At 44.6% G+C, this 12,629-nt stretch overlaps 1 protein-coding gene across 4 annotated transcripts in view; it reads right to left on the bottom strand.

Annotated features, from left to right (window-relative positions):
• Positions 1-12,395, bottom strand: part of ZFAND6 (zinc finger AN1-type containing 6) — a 57,335-nt gene extending 44,940 nt beyond the window's left edge. For 2 of the 4 annotated variants that reach the window (XM_039492512.1, XM_039492513.1), the window contains exon 1: positions 12,134-12,395. The gene's annotated coding sequence lies outside the window, so the exon portion shown is untranslated. Of the gene's footprint in view, positions 1-5,155; positions 5,295-12,133 lie in introns of those variants that run through there. The other 2 variants (XM_039492510.1, XM_039492511.1) reach the window with 2 other exon arrangements.
• Positions 12,396-12,629: the final 234 nt, after the last annotated feature.

The following is a 12,629-nucleotide window of genomic DNA, read 5'->3' as shown; positions in this document are numbered from 1 at the left end:
GTTTCAAAAGTATATTCCAAAGACTATTCTGTTCACTTTCTTATACCATGGTGATGGGCATGGTATCTGGACATCATCCTCAAAAGAGAGAGTGATTTACATCACTGATGTATTCTATGTATACCAGCTCCTCCCTGAGTTAGTTGCATGAGATTGCATTTTGCAGATATGCTAGTAGGTTATGAGTAGCTGTGTGGAAAGATCAAAGAATGGAGATTTGCATTTTCAGCTGAAAGTTTTGAAGTTAGTGTTCATCCTTTGATCCTGTGGGTGTGAATTCCACCACCAAGAACAAACTCTCCCCTGTGCAGATGAGCTTCTCCTTAGTGATATACAATTCCATTATTCAAAAGGGGCAAAACTGTCAATGGCAGTCAAGCACCTGGATGGTTAAGCAGTATTTCACGTATTCTAGGGTAAAACCAGAGGATTAGGACCAAGACCTTGAATCTAACTATTTGTTCCACAGGAAGCCAGCAGAATGAGCGGTATACAGATGTGCTCTTGGTAACCTCACAGTCTTTCTAGTAAAAAGTGACAAAGTCTTGTGGCACCTTATAGACTAGCAGACGTATTGGAGCATAAGCTTTCGTGGGTGAATACCCACTTCATCAGATGCATGAGGACTCTGTCGCTTTTTACAGATCCAGACTAACACGGCTACCCCTCTGAGTCTTTCTAGTGCTTTTCTTGATGCTTTCAATCCAAGATATATTGCACTGCTACAATCAAGTCTGGAAATAATAAAAGTGCATATGACCAAGGCCAGGCCTTAGATGCCTGGCTAGCCATAGAAGGTCAAATGTGTTTTTGTGACTGATGCTATAAGAAAGCATAATAAAATATCCTGAAGGACCCTATACATTAGATACCCTAAAGTCTCCAATAGTCCAAAATTATCTGCGTGGCAGAAAACACCTCACAGTGCTTCCTTCTGCCTAGAAGCATAAAAAAGGGCAGAGTAGCTTCAGCCAGTTTTTCACCCAGATGCTGGGTGACAGAGATTTCCTGAAGATAAACAGTTGAGTATTGGCTATATCTTTCTGACAATTGCAGCTTCAAGAAGTCTCAATCACTCCGAAGGGTTACGATATTCAATAAGACCAGGAAAGAGTAGTGACTATTATAGAACTATACAGGTGAAAGCTCTGGTGACAGACGACATACATCATGCCTTTTGGCTACAGTCCCTGTGGAAGGATCCAGACCATTCCCTTGGCATCAGCCATCTCGCTCAGATGGGACAGCAGCATCCTACAGTATGGTTGAGCATGCTGAATTCAATGGCCTAAGAATATGTATATATCAATGTTTGCCCTTTTCGCTAAACTGAAATAAGCATGTCCAGTAAGCCTATATAGAACAAGCCAAAATTTGTTCAACACCTGATTCCAAAAGGCTACTCAAGATCCAGATGCATACAACTTTATCCCAATTAGCTGCCAAGTGTACTTATGGTTATTTAAAGAGAAGTGATTAATATAGTTGCTACAAGAAAGCACACATTTTCACAGGAACAGGAGGTACCCTAATCAGTAACCATAGTAACTTCTCAGTAGCTTGTGTTAATATTTCTGTCATCTACTGATAACTTACCACTCTCTTCTTAAAGTTATTTGTATGGGGTTTTGTGCAGACTGTTTGAGTTTAAGGTAGTCAGATGCTGAATTTATAACTACCGTAAGTTCTTATATCTTCAAACATACACCACTTGAGTTATAAGAGCAAAACAATATGACAAACTAGAAGACAATTTCCATATGTATAATATACCAAACTAATTGCTTATGAAGACAAAAAATAACACCACCACCACCACCAAGGGACCCGAAGGCATAAAAACATGCAGGAAAGAGTTTCGGTTTTCTCTTTAAAAAATAAAGAAAAAGAAAAGAAAATGAAAAGAAAAGTTGGAGAAAAAAAAATCACAACTATTCAGTAGTGAAGGAGACAACTGAAAAGAAATCACACCAAAAGTCATAGAGGGGCAGTAGTAAATATCAAATCAGATATAAGCTTGCAGTGATATATAGCAAAAAAAACAAACAAAAAAAGCCCACAACACTATACACACACACACCACACAATGACACTTTGGGAAGAACAAAAAGGCAGATCAGGGGTTCTCAAACTGTGAGTTGGGCCCCAAAAGTGGGTCGCCACCCCTTATTAATGGGGTTGCCTGGGCTGGCTTAAGATTTACTGGGGTCCAGGGCTGAAGCTGAATCCTGAGCTCCGCTGCCAGGGGCCGAAGCCTGAGGGCTTCAGCCCTGGATGGCAGGGATCAGGTTACAGGGCTCCTGCCTGAGGCAGAAGCCCTTGGATTTCAGTTCTGGCCCCCTGCCAGGGGCAGAGGGCTCAGGCTTTGGCCCCACACACCCCTCCACCGGGGTGGCAGGCCTCGGGCGGCCTCAGGCTTCTTCCCCCCCCCAGTAATTTTTGTTGTCAGAAGGGAGTCACAATGCGATTAAGTTTGAGAATCCCTGGACTAGATAGAAGGGGACCATCCCCTTCTATATGACACATTGGAGACCATTTCTAGTGCAAAGTCCATTTCTATGTACCTCAGTACCAGAAAGATATCAATAGATTAGAGAGAATTCAAAGAGCCGTGATAGAAGTTATCAAGGAGCCTGAAGGAAATGGTTAAGAAATTAAGGAAAGTTTAGGACTAGATACATATAACTCTGCTGATCATCTAAGGGAATGAGAGTATGATTAACCATCTAGAATTCAAAGAGTGTAAACACACCAAGAAAGGAATTATTTAAGGTGGAACCAGAAGGCTATAACAAGGAATAATTGGATTAAATGAAGAGGACTGAATTTCAGTTTTAAAGGTCATGGCTACAAAGTTCGAAATATATACTACCCTCAATACACTAATGTTAATAGAAGTTTGACACAATAATTGAGAGTAGATTATATACCCTCAGCAGAATGAAAAAAAACCCACCAGCTAATTTCTCTACCCACTCCCCCCAGGCCTTTTGGGCACAGATTTCAGTCACAGAACAAGTGCAGACAAAGAGTCAGGGAAAGGACCTCAGTGCAACTGTGCAAGACACATCTAGTTGTGCACGTCCATAAACCCTGGGAAAAAGAGGTGCAGCCGCTTCTGCCACCACCACTCCTGGTGAGTATCTGTCACTACATAAATACATTCACTGCATGCTTCTGTAAAAACAGTTCAGTGAGATAATTAATGCTGACCTGTAGGAACTCATTCTTTCAGAGTTAACAACCCACTGAGACAAAAGGAGATGTTCACACCACTCACGCCTAGCATTTCAGGCTATTCAGAGACTGGAGAGTGAGCACTGCATCAAGGTTACATTGGGAAGGTTATTTTCACAAGTGTAAGGACTAGAAAAAATGTAATATTTTAAAATGAAATCCTAAGTCAATCATACACACTGGTTCGACTAGGAGCTTAGTACCACAATTTAGGTTGTTCAGTAAGCAAAAATTCATCCACATACTCCCAAAACAGCCAGGTGTTCTGGACTGAAGCCATCCTAGTAGTAAATATTTATATTATAGTACTGCCCTAAGGCCCTAACCCCTCCAATGGAGTGCTGGCTGCTATATAAAAACACACAAGCATACAAACTCAATCCTTACCCAATCCTTACCCTTACAACAGAAGCAGCAGTCACTGTGTTTACATAACAGAAGAGCTGGTTGAAAAAACAATTTAGGAAAATTCTCTCAAAAACGCATCTTGGATTGGTTAAACAAACTATTCTGACCACCTCTATATAGCACCTTTTGTTTGGAAAGATCACATAACACTCTACAAAACAGAAAAATCACATCACTTCTGAAAAAACAATGAGAAGTACTTGTGGCACCTTAGAGACTAACAAATTTATTTGGGCATAAGCTTTCATGGGCTAGAACCCACTTCATCAGATGCATGGAGTGGAAAATACAGTAGGAAGACACACACACACGGGGGTTACCTTACCAATTCTAATGAGACAATTCAATTATGTCCAAATAAAGTTGTTAGTCTCTAAGGTGCCACAAGGACTCCTCGTTGTTTTTGCTGATACAGACTAACACAGCTACCACTCTGAAACCTATCACCCCTGAAATTCAGCCTCCCTACAGCAGAAGCCAAGATACCTGCAAACAAGTTGAGTAACAACAAGGGAAGGTGAATTGTCACTGAAGGACACTAGTAGAAATTCTACCCTTATAAGGTTGCCCTTGGGCTTTCACACTATTAGTGTTGGGGGGGGGAGGGGGGAAGAAGAGAAGAAACAACCCAAAAAAGGGAGAAACCACAATTAAATACAACACACTGCGTGGAACTCAATTTTGACTCCTTCAACCCTCTGTACCTGATGGGCTGAGTCCAAGTCCCATGGATCCCCCTCTCCCCGTGCCCTACAAATTACAGGAAGTCCTAGAGGCTGAGCCACATAGCCAGATGCTCCTTCCTGGACGCTCACCTGACTCATCCACACAAACATCCAGGACTGGGGTGGGGGCAACAGAACAGCAGCTTCCTTGAGTGAGACTCACATCCCATGTTTGTGTGTGGGAGGGGTGCGCCCCACCTGCCCCTATTCTCCATATTCCCCTATGGGGGCCCCTCCTTAGCCACCCCTCGCCTCCCTTTACTCTTCCCGGGGTCCCCCCCTGCTGCGGGCCCCCCCCCACTCCTCTGCGGTCAGGGCGCCCCCCTCACTCCGGGCTCCCCACCCCGCTGCGGTCAGGGCCCCCCCACCCCGCTGCGGTCAGGGCGCCCCCCTCACTCCGGGCCCCCCACCCCGCTGCGGTCAGGGCCCCCCCACCCCGCTGCGGTCAGGGCGCCCCCACCCCGCTGCGGTCAGGGCGCCCCCCTCACTCCGGGCCCCCACCCGGCTGCGGTCAGGGCGCCCCCTCCTCAGGCCCCCCCCGCTGCGGTCAGGGGCCCCCCCCCCCGCTGCGGTCAGGGGCCCCCCACCCCGCTGCGGTCAGGGCGCCCCCCTCACTCCGGGCCCCCCACCCCGCTGCGGTCAGGGCGCCCCCGGCCGGGGCCGCTGGTCCCCTTACGCTCCAGGCCACGGTGCGGGAGGGGAGCCTGCCCCCATCCCCATGCTGGGGGGCCGCCCGTCCGAGACAGCCGCCCAGCGGGCCCCCGTAGCCTGGCACCCGCTCTTACCTGGCTCCAGGGCCCGCTGAAGCCCCCACTTCGCCCGGCCGCCGCCGCCGGCCCCGCTCGCTCGCTCTTTACTAAACTTTTTTTCCCCCTGTTTCGTTGCCCTGAGAGTGACGCGGGCGGGCGCTGATTGGCGGAGCCGGGAGGGTGGCACCGGCTCCCGCAACTAATTATTACAGGGGACGGCGGCGACGTGAACCACAGAGCTGGACAGAGAGGGAGTTAAAGGGACAGCGCCCCAGCACGCCGCAGCCGCCTGACCCAGCCGTGGGATGGGGGGGCAGAGCAGAGGGGGGCAGGGCAGTAGGTGAGGTAAGGGGGGAGCGTGGCAGAGGCTTAGGGGAGGCGAGCGGCAAGTGTGGGTGAGAAGAGGGTGGGACAGGAGATTGGGAAGGAGGGCGGGGGGGGGGTAGGGCTGATGGGTAGGAAGGACGGAGAACGGGGCGAGGGGGGAGGAGGGATAAGGAGGAAGAAGAAGGAAAGGGGCAAAGTGTCAAATAGGAAGCAGTTTTGTGGCAACTGTAACATGAATCATAATAACACAAGACAAAAATGTATTGATAGGTCAGGGAAATGTCCCCCCCCCCCGCCATCCCCATGTATTAAATGTTCAGTAACTCCCCATCCAGGGCACCAGTGCTCCCTCCTCTATATATTTCTCTGCAGAGCTCTGCCTCCAACAGTGACCATCTAAATGGGGAGAGTTAAAAACAAGCGATTCTATTTAAAGATGTGTCCGGGAACTTACATATTGCAGAATCACACACTTTAAAAGCTACCTTCAAAAGCTGCCTTGGTCCAGAGTAAGGGATGGAACCACCTTCCACATCAATTAGAGGTGGCAGGTCTGTTTTTGTGGTTTGTGTCATTGTTTGTTACAAGTTTCCTGACGTATTATTTACCTCGGACCAGAGCTTCAAGACCTTTGTGCGGCTTCTTCCCATTCCAGGAATATTTCACAACTAAATCACTGACGCATGCAACCTTATATTCAAACAACTTTGCAGCTGAGCGCTCTATGGAGAGAGAGGAGAATTCCTGTGGCATCCCCTTTGAAGTCAGTCTGATTAAAAGATTTTGCTCACTGAAACCAGCATGATCTGTTAGTATTTTTCCCTTTAATTATTTATTTATGTGACTGCTGCTCCAAAGATTTTACACAATTTCATCTTTTCAGCTCTCCACTCTACCCACTTCTGCATAGGAAGATGTTTGGAGTTTACAAGAATGATTCTGGCTTACTAAACTGAGATAAATTTTACTGTGTAGCCTTTTTTATTGTTCTATGAACATTAAAAGTATATAGTCATGTCAGTCCGTTAATCAAATACATTCGCGGTCACTTGCTTTTAGTTTAGTTTAGCTACTTTATTTCCCCTATAAAAAGTCAGCTCCAGATTTTGAATATCTTGTAGTTCTGTGCAATATGTCACACCAGTTTTATTTTTCCATGGAGAGCTGAGACAATATACCACATCTTATTTTTATATAGTGATTTTTATATAGCGTCTTCAGTTCACAGTATCACATAACCACACAGAGAGTCAGCTGTAAATTAAAGCATAAAGGAAGGTTTTAAAATGAGATTTAAAGAGCATGAATGACTCAATGGCTTGAAGGCAGATAGGAGAGGTGAGAATTCCAGATAGATGAAACAGCACAAGCAAAAACACAACCTCAGCTGTGGAAAATTGAGGGGAAGAGGTCAAGACTGGAGGTACACACAGGAGAATAGCTGGATGATGGGTCAGAGAAGTTAGGTAAAGTGAGCCCATGGGGAGTTTTTTTTTGGGGGGGGAGAACAATTTTGAAGTAGATTCAGAAATGGAGGGGAAGCAAGGGAAGGTGATTATGGATAGGACATGTTTCCAGTTCTTGGAAGGAAAGTTTAGCCAGGTTGCTGCATTTTAGAATCTCTGAGTTTAGATAATAGGAATTTGGGAACACCATGAAGAGAGGATTGCAACCGAACATAGATCAAGATTTTGCAAGAGATAAAATCAAGATACAGATGATCCAGTAATAGACTTATAGACAGAGGAGATTCAAAAAGTGAAAAAGGTTCAGCACGAAGATGATTTGTGAATGATGATTTCTAGGTTTCTGGCCATGGTATCTGAAACCATGTCTACACTAGAAAGCTTTCTTGGTAAAATGTCTGCTGGCAAGCATCTGCCAAAATAGCTGTAGAGTGCATTCACATTTGTCGGCCTTTGCTAGTGCAGTGCTACCTCACAGTGCCAGGTTGTATTGGCAGAAGATATATGGTATTGTGGGTTGGCATCACAGTGTCCCCTGAACCACTGTCTGGCACACTACTTTGTGGGAAATTTTTGTGGTGTACTGTGGGATACCAGCACAACTTAGGGAACTGGGGGAGTTTGAGTCAAGTTCCCACCATTTCTTCTGTTCCATCCCATAATCTTCTCTTTTTCATACTGTTTTTAAAATTCCCATGTTTCTCTCTGGTCCATCCCATAGTCTACTCTCCTTCGTGCAGGTTTTCAATCTCTTCACCATCTCGCCATCAGAAATATGGATGCTGAACAGATTAGTGGAGCTCTTGTGTCTATTTCAGAGACAAGATGACTGATTCTTTTGTATTTGCAGAACCACCACAGTGGCTGGTCATGCAGCAGGGAAAATGAGAATAGTGAGGAGGAGCAGATGATGAGGCAGCAGTGAATGAAACTGGACAGCTGCTGTAGGTATTCTCTGAAACCTGGAATGATGCAGAACTTTCAGGGGTGGAAGGCCACATTCCTGGAGTTGTGTACCAAGTTTGTCCCCAACCATTCAGTGCATACACATCAAAATGAGAACTGCTCTGACAGTGAAGAAATGTGTGAGTTAAGGACAGTAATACTGATAGCGGAGCCAGAAACACGAGACAAAGACTCATGGACTTTCCTCCTTGAAGCATTCAGACTCAGGAAGTTATCATGTAGCTAAGAGCTGACAGAGCCAAGACAGGCAGCTAAATGGAAAATAGAGAGAGAATAGAAGATGTGCAGTTGTGGGTCATCTTCATAGATAGTGCCTGCATTTGAAGCTAGTAGTGAATTGTCCCCAGGGGAGAAGTTATATGGAGAAGAGGCCCAAGGAGAGCGTCTTACAGTAACAGAGGAGATAGAGGCTAGGTGTAAATCTTGGTCCACTACAAATGGGAAAGGTGTGATTAAAGAAGGAAGATTGAAAGCAAGAGAGAAAACCCCAATTTTCTCACTGGAGGAACTAAAGAAGGATAGCGCCATCAGTAGTATAAAAAACTGCCCTGAAGTCAAGCAGAATGAGAAAAGAGAGGGATCTGTGATCAGAGGAAAGAATAAACTGTTAAACACTGAGAGAAGGGCCCTCTGCTCTCAATCCTGAGAAAGGGTCAGAAATCAGCCAGTGAAGATGCAAAAGATCAAAGGCTCAACTGAAACAGCTGGTGGAAAGAGAAATCTATTTTCTCTAAAACATTGCTGAGGAGGAGCAAGAGACTGAAGATGAGATGGTAAATATCAAGTGAGTAGTTTGGTTTTTTTGTTTTATTATTTTTCCCAAGAATGAGGTAAAGTAGCAAGTTTGATTTTCAAAAGGAAGAGTGTAGCATGCTCCTCCATGAGCTCTGTGGAGAAAGCAAAAGCAGGAGAACTGCTGAGGATCCGATATAGGATTTAGTCACAGTCTGGATTTTAGAACAAGCAGTGAGGGAACCAATAGCATTAGTGAATTAGGACTAGGAGTCATGATCCTGTGTGGCACTAAGCATCTGCTGCCGGGTGATGAGTGCCCTTGTCTCCCATTAATTTCAATGGAAATAAAAAGCCCCAACACTTGGCAGGAGTTTAGAACCTAGCAGGATCTGGCCCTAATGGGCCAACTGTTCCTTATTTTCCAGAGTTGAGCTGGTTACAAAAACAATAGCCCACTGGCATGGTTAAAACATGATTTGCTCTTGCAGTATTAACATGTATTGACTGAAATCCCAAACTTCTGAAGAGCTGTAGCACTATTTGGGAACACAGTTAAAATACAGTGCTGTTGCATCTATCCTGCAAGACACAACTGTATTTCAGCATTGTCAGAAGATTGCTGTATTGTAACTTTCCTGAACATGGGAGGAGTTAACGTGTAGATGAGACATTACACTGCACACTTTAACTAATTTTACAACTAGGTTGTGATACAATTGATTCCCCTCATGGTTTGTGTCTACTCACAAAATATTAATCCATGATTCCTAACTGTGTGGATGTACTGCATTTTGAACCTGTTCATTATCTGGGCTGTAACACAATTAGGCTGCAACTGGGTTGCAACGTGTTTCTTCTGATCAGCATATGGAACCATACAACTATGACTGTGTACAATAGTTGGGTTAACCAGTTCTTTTACTTTCCAACTCTGCATGGGAAGCTATCCCAAAATGGATTGCAAGATATCATGAATATCTAAAATCCTGTGCCCTCTGACACTAGTAGCTGAGGCATTATGGGATACTTGCACAAATTGCACAGTGTGCCGTATGGTAGCCGTGGACTGGCCAACAAAATTGGCACAAAATATATCAGGATAAATGATGCTATGTGGACACATAGAAGCATGTGAGATGAGCATGTTGGAGTCTTGTTGCTTAAACATGGCTTTTTCTATAGGGTAGATGGAGCCTTTACTAGATTTCTTTCCCTTTTCCTCTGATGTAATTCTTTTCCTGGGCATCATCAGCTGGTAGCTTTCTGTCTAGATTCCCTGAATCACTGCTGTATGACTTTCTTGTCACGCTCTTCTGTCCTTGTCATTCACTCGTTCCAACTGAGTGATCTTTCTGTTTTGCTTTTCTGTTACACTCATTTGCAGTCCCAGCCTGTTGCATGCTATCATCTTCCTAGTTTGCCTCTTTCATTTCTGCTCTGTTCTTTTCTCCAGTTTTAATCTTAAAACTATTATTAGCCAGAAAGTGAGACTTTTATGTCATATGAATATAAAGCATTGATTGTTTTCCTGAAAATGCTAGCATGTTTGTTTAGCATATGTCACATATAGACAATCAGCTCCTTACTAAATCTGGTAAGCATAAAGCGGGCTCTGGACCTGCCTCATGTAGCCCTATAATGCTACCATGAAATGGAGTAATCGTCTACCATACATAACATTGTGTAATCCAGTGTTTTCTCAACCTCTTTGATACCAGGGACCAATTTGCTGCCTTCCTAAACTGTGTCAGAGAGATCTCAGGGACCAGTGCCAGTCCACAGACGGGTCGTTGAGAAACACTGGTCTATTCAATACTGCTATCAGAATGTGCAGTCATGTCCTTGTCTATTCAGTGCTTGCCATCTCTACTTGCTGTATATAACAGGTTGGACAGGCTCTGAGATTGCAGCTCAGCAGGACACAAGAGCAATAGGGACAGTTGGAGCTTGGTTCACATGGGGGTAGTTATCGTTACACATAATTTCACTTTAGTAGTCATGACATTTTGCCTCAAGTTTGTTAACAAAAAAGCTCAACCCACTAAAGGTGGGCCTCAATTGAAATTCCTACTCACTTATCTAGGTACTTATCTGGCCCCTGTCATGGTAATATCTGAGCATCTCACAATCTCTAATGTATTTAACCTCCCTCAACCCTGTGAGCCAGGACACTGCTATTATGCCCATTTTACAGATGGGTAAATGAAGCACAAAGTCACTACATGACTTGCCCAAGGGCACACAGGAAATCTGTGTCCCTCATTTGTTCTGTGACTGTCCCTCTAACCTTGCTGTTTCAAAAATGCTATTCGTCAATGACAGAAGAGTCTGCTGCAGCCACAGAGGGAATATCTTGTGTCAGAATCTCCAGCTTCATGATGGAACTGGGTCATTAGGCAGGCGAAAATGCCCCTTTGATTGCTCACAAAGTAAACTGTTTGTTCTTCAAAAATCTCCAGGTGGTTATCTACTTTTTGTGAATTATACTGCCTGAATTCCTCCCCATAAGAAAATATTTGAGGGTTGAAATGACTTGAAATGTACAGCAATTAATAAAAAGTTTTGCAGCAAAATAGATCTGATCAGTGTCTCCACAAGCAATCCAATTAATCTTCACTATGAACAATTTATCAGGTTTTTTTGGGGGGGGAAGACTGGGGGTAAAGTGAATTACTAGAGAAAAATCATAAAACAGAACATATCTATGGGTCCATGGATATTTATAATGCTTTTGAGACCTTCTGAGTGCTCATTAGCAATTCTGGAGGTAAGCCTTTTAATATACCCAGATGATGGTGTATTTTTCCCATCAATTGCCATCTATTTTGCCACATCCTTTCTGTTTTGGGTTTTCTTATACATACCTTAAGTGTATAGTTGATCTGACAGAGGGGAATGCTGCCCTCACTGTCTGGCTCAGAAAAGAAATTCATGGATTTTGAAAATTAATACCAATATGTGGATGTGAGTAGCACTTTTCATCCAACGATCTCAAAGGCTTACAACCATTCATTAACTCTACCACCAACACGGACCTGTGTGCTATAGCCGCAATGCAAGAGGCACAGAATCTGTCCCTATCGCCCCTGTCGGCCGTTCCCTAAGGGAACTGCTGGTGGATAATAGATCCTACAGCACCCTCCCTGCAGTCTCCAGTGCAGAAGGCAGAGGGTGGGGAAAGCAGAGGGAGGACAGGGATGAGGATGGCTTATTCTCTGCTGGAGGCCAGTCATTTGGGGACCATTGCCAGCTGGTAAGAACAGCCACCAGGCTACTCTAACCTATGCTAGGGCCATGGCTGGGCAGAGGATCAGAGAACTATAAGTGGCTCCCTGAGCACCCTCGTACCCATCCTGTCTCTGCTACACCTTGTGGAAATTTGGTACAACAGAGAATCAGGCCCTGCATGGGTGTTAGCTACATCCTAATGCAGCACAGAGTTAACTGCCTAACTCTCCTAGGTGCCTTTGAAAATCTCACCCAATATGAAAAATATAATAATATATATCACAACACTTACCAGTCTTACACCACAATATATGCCAAGCTGATCGTCATAAGTAACTGTTGAGGAAGACTATGGAAGGGGATCACTGAAGACTGTATGGTAGAAGATAGGCTTCTCCGTAACATCACACTCAATGAAACGTTTTAACTCCACCACTAAATAGCACAGCTAGTGATTCATAAGGTGTGTCAGTCATCTTAGAATGCTAGACCTTTTTGGCCCCTCCTTCCTTCCCCTCTTTCCCTCCCCCTCTTCATCGTTCCTCCCTCTCCACTTTTCACATTCCTCTCCTTTCTTCTGCTGCCCTATGAACTACTCACTGTTGAGCAGCGGGATTGTGACATAACTGATAAGCAATCGGACTATGACATCAGAGAGACAAGTCAATCCTCTCTCCCAGCTTGCCTCCCTCTACCTCTTTTCATCTTTTTCTCTACTCAAGAGGATGACCAGGATTTGACATTAGCAATAAGCCACATCTCCCTTACTTCTCTCCTATTGTTTCGTT

This window comes from Mauremys reevesii, linkage group 10 (assembly GCF_016161935.1).
Source record: "Mauremys reevesii isolate NIE-2019 linkage group 10, ASM1616193v1, whole genome shotgun sequence".
Classification (NCBI taxonomy): domain Eukaryota; kingdom Metazoa; phylum Chordata; order Testudines; family Geoemydidae; genus Mauremys; species Mauremys reevesii.
This window is presented reverse-complemented; position numbering and strand designations above follow the sequence as displayed.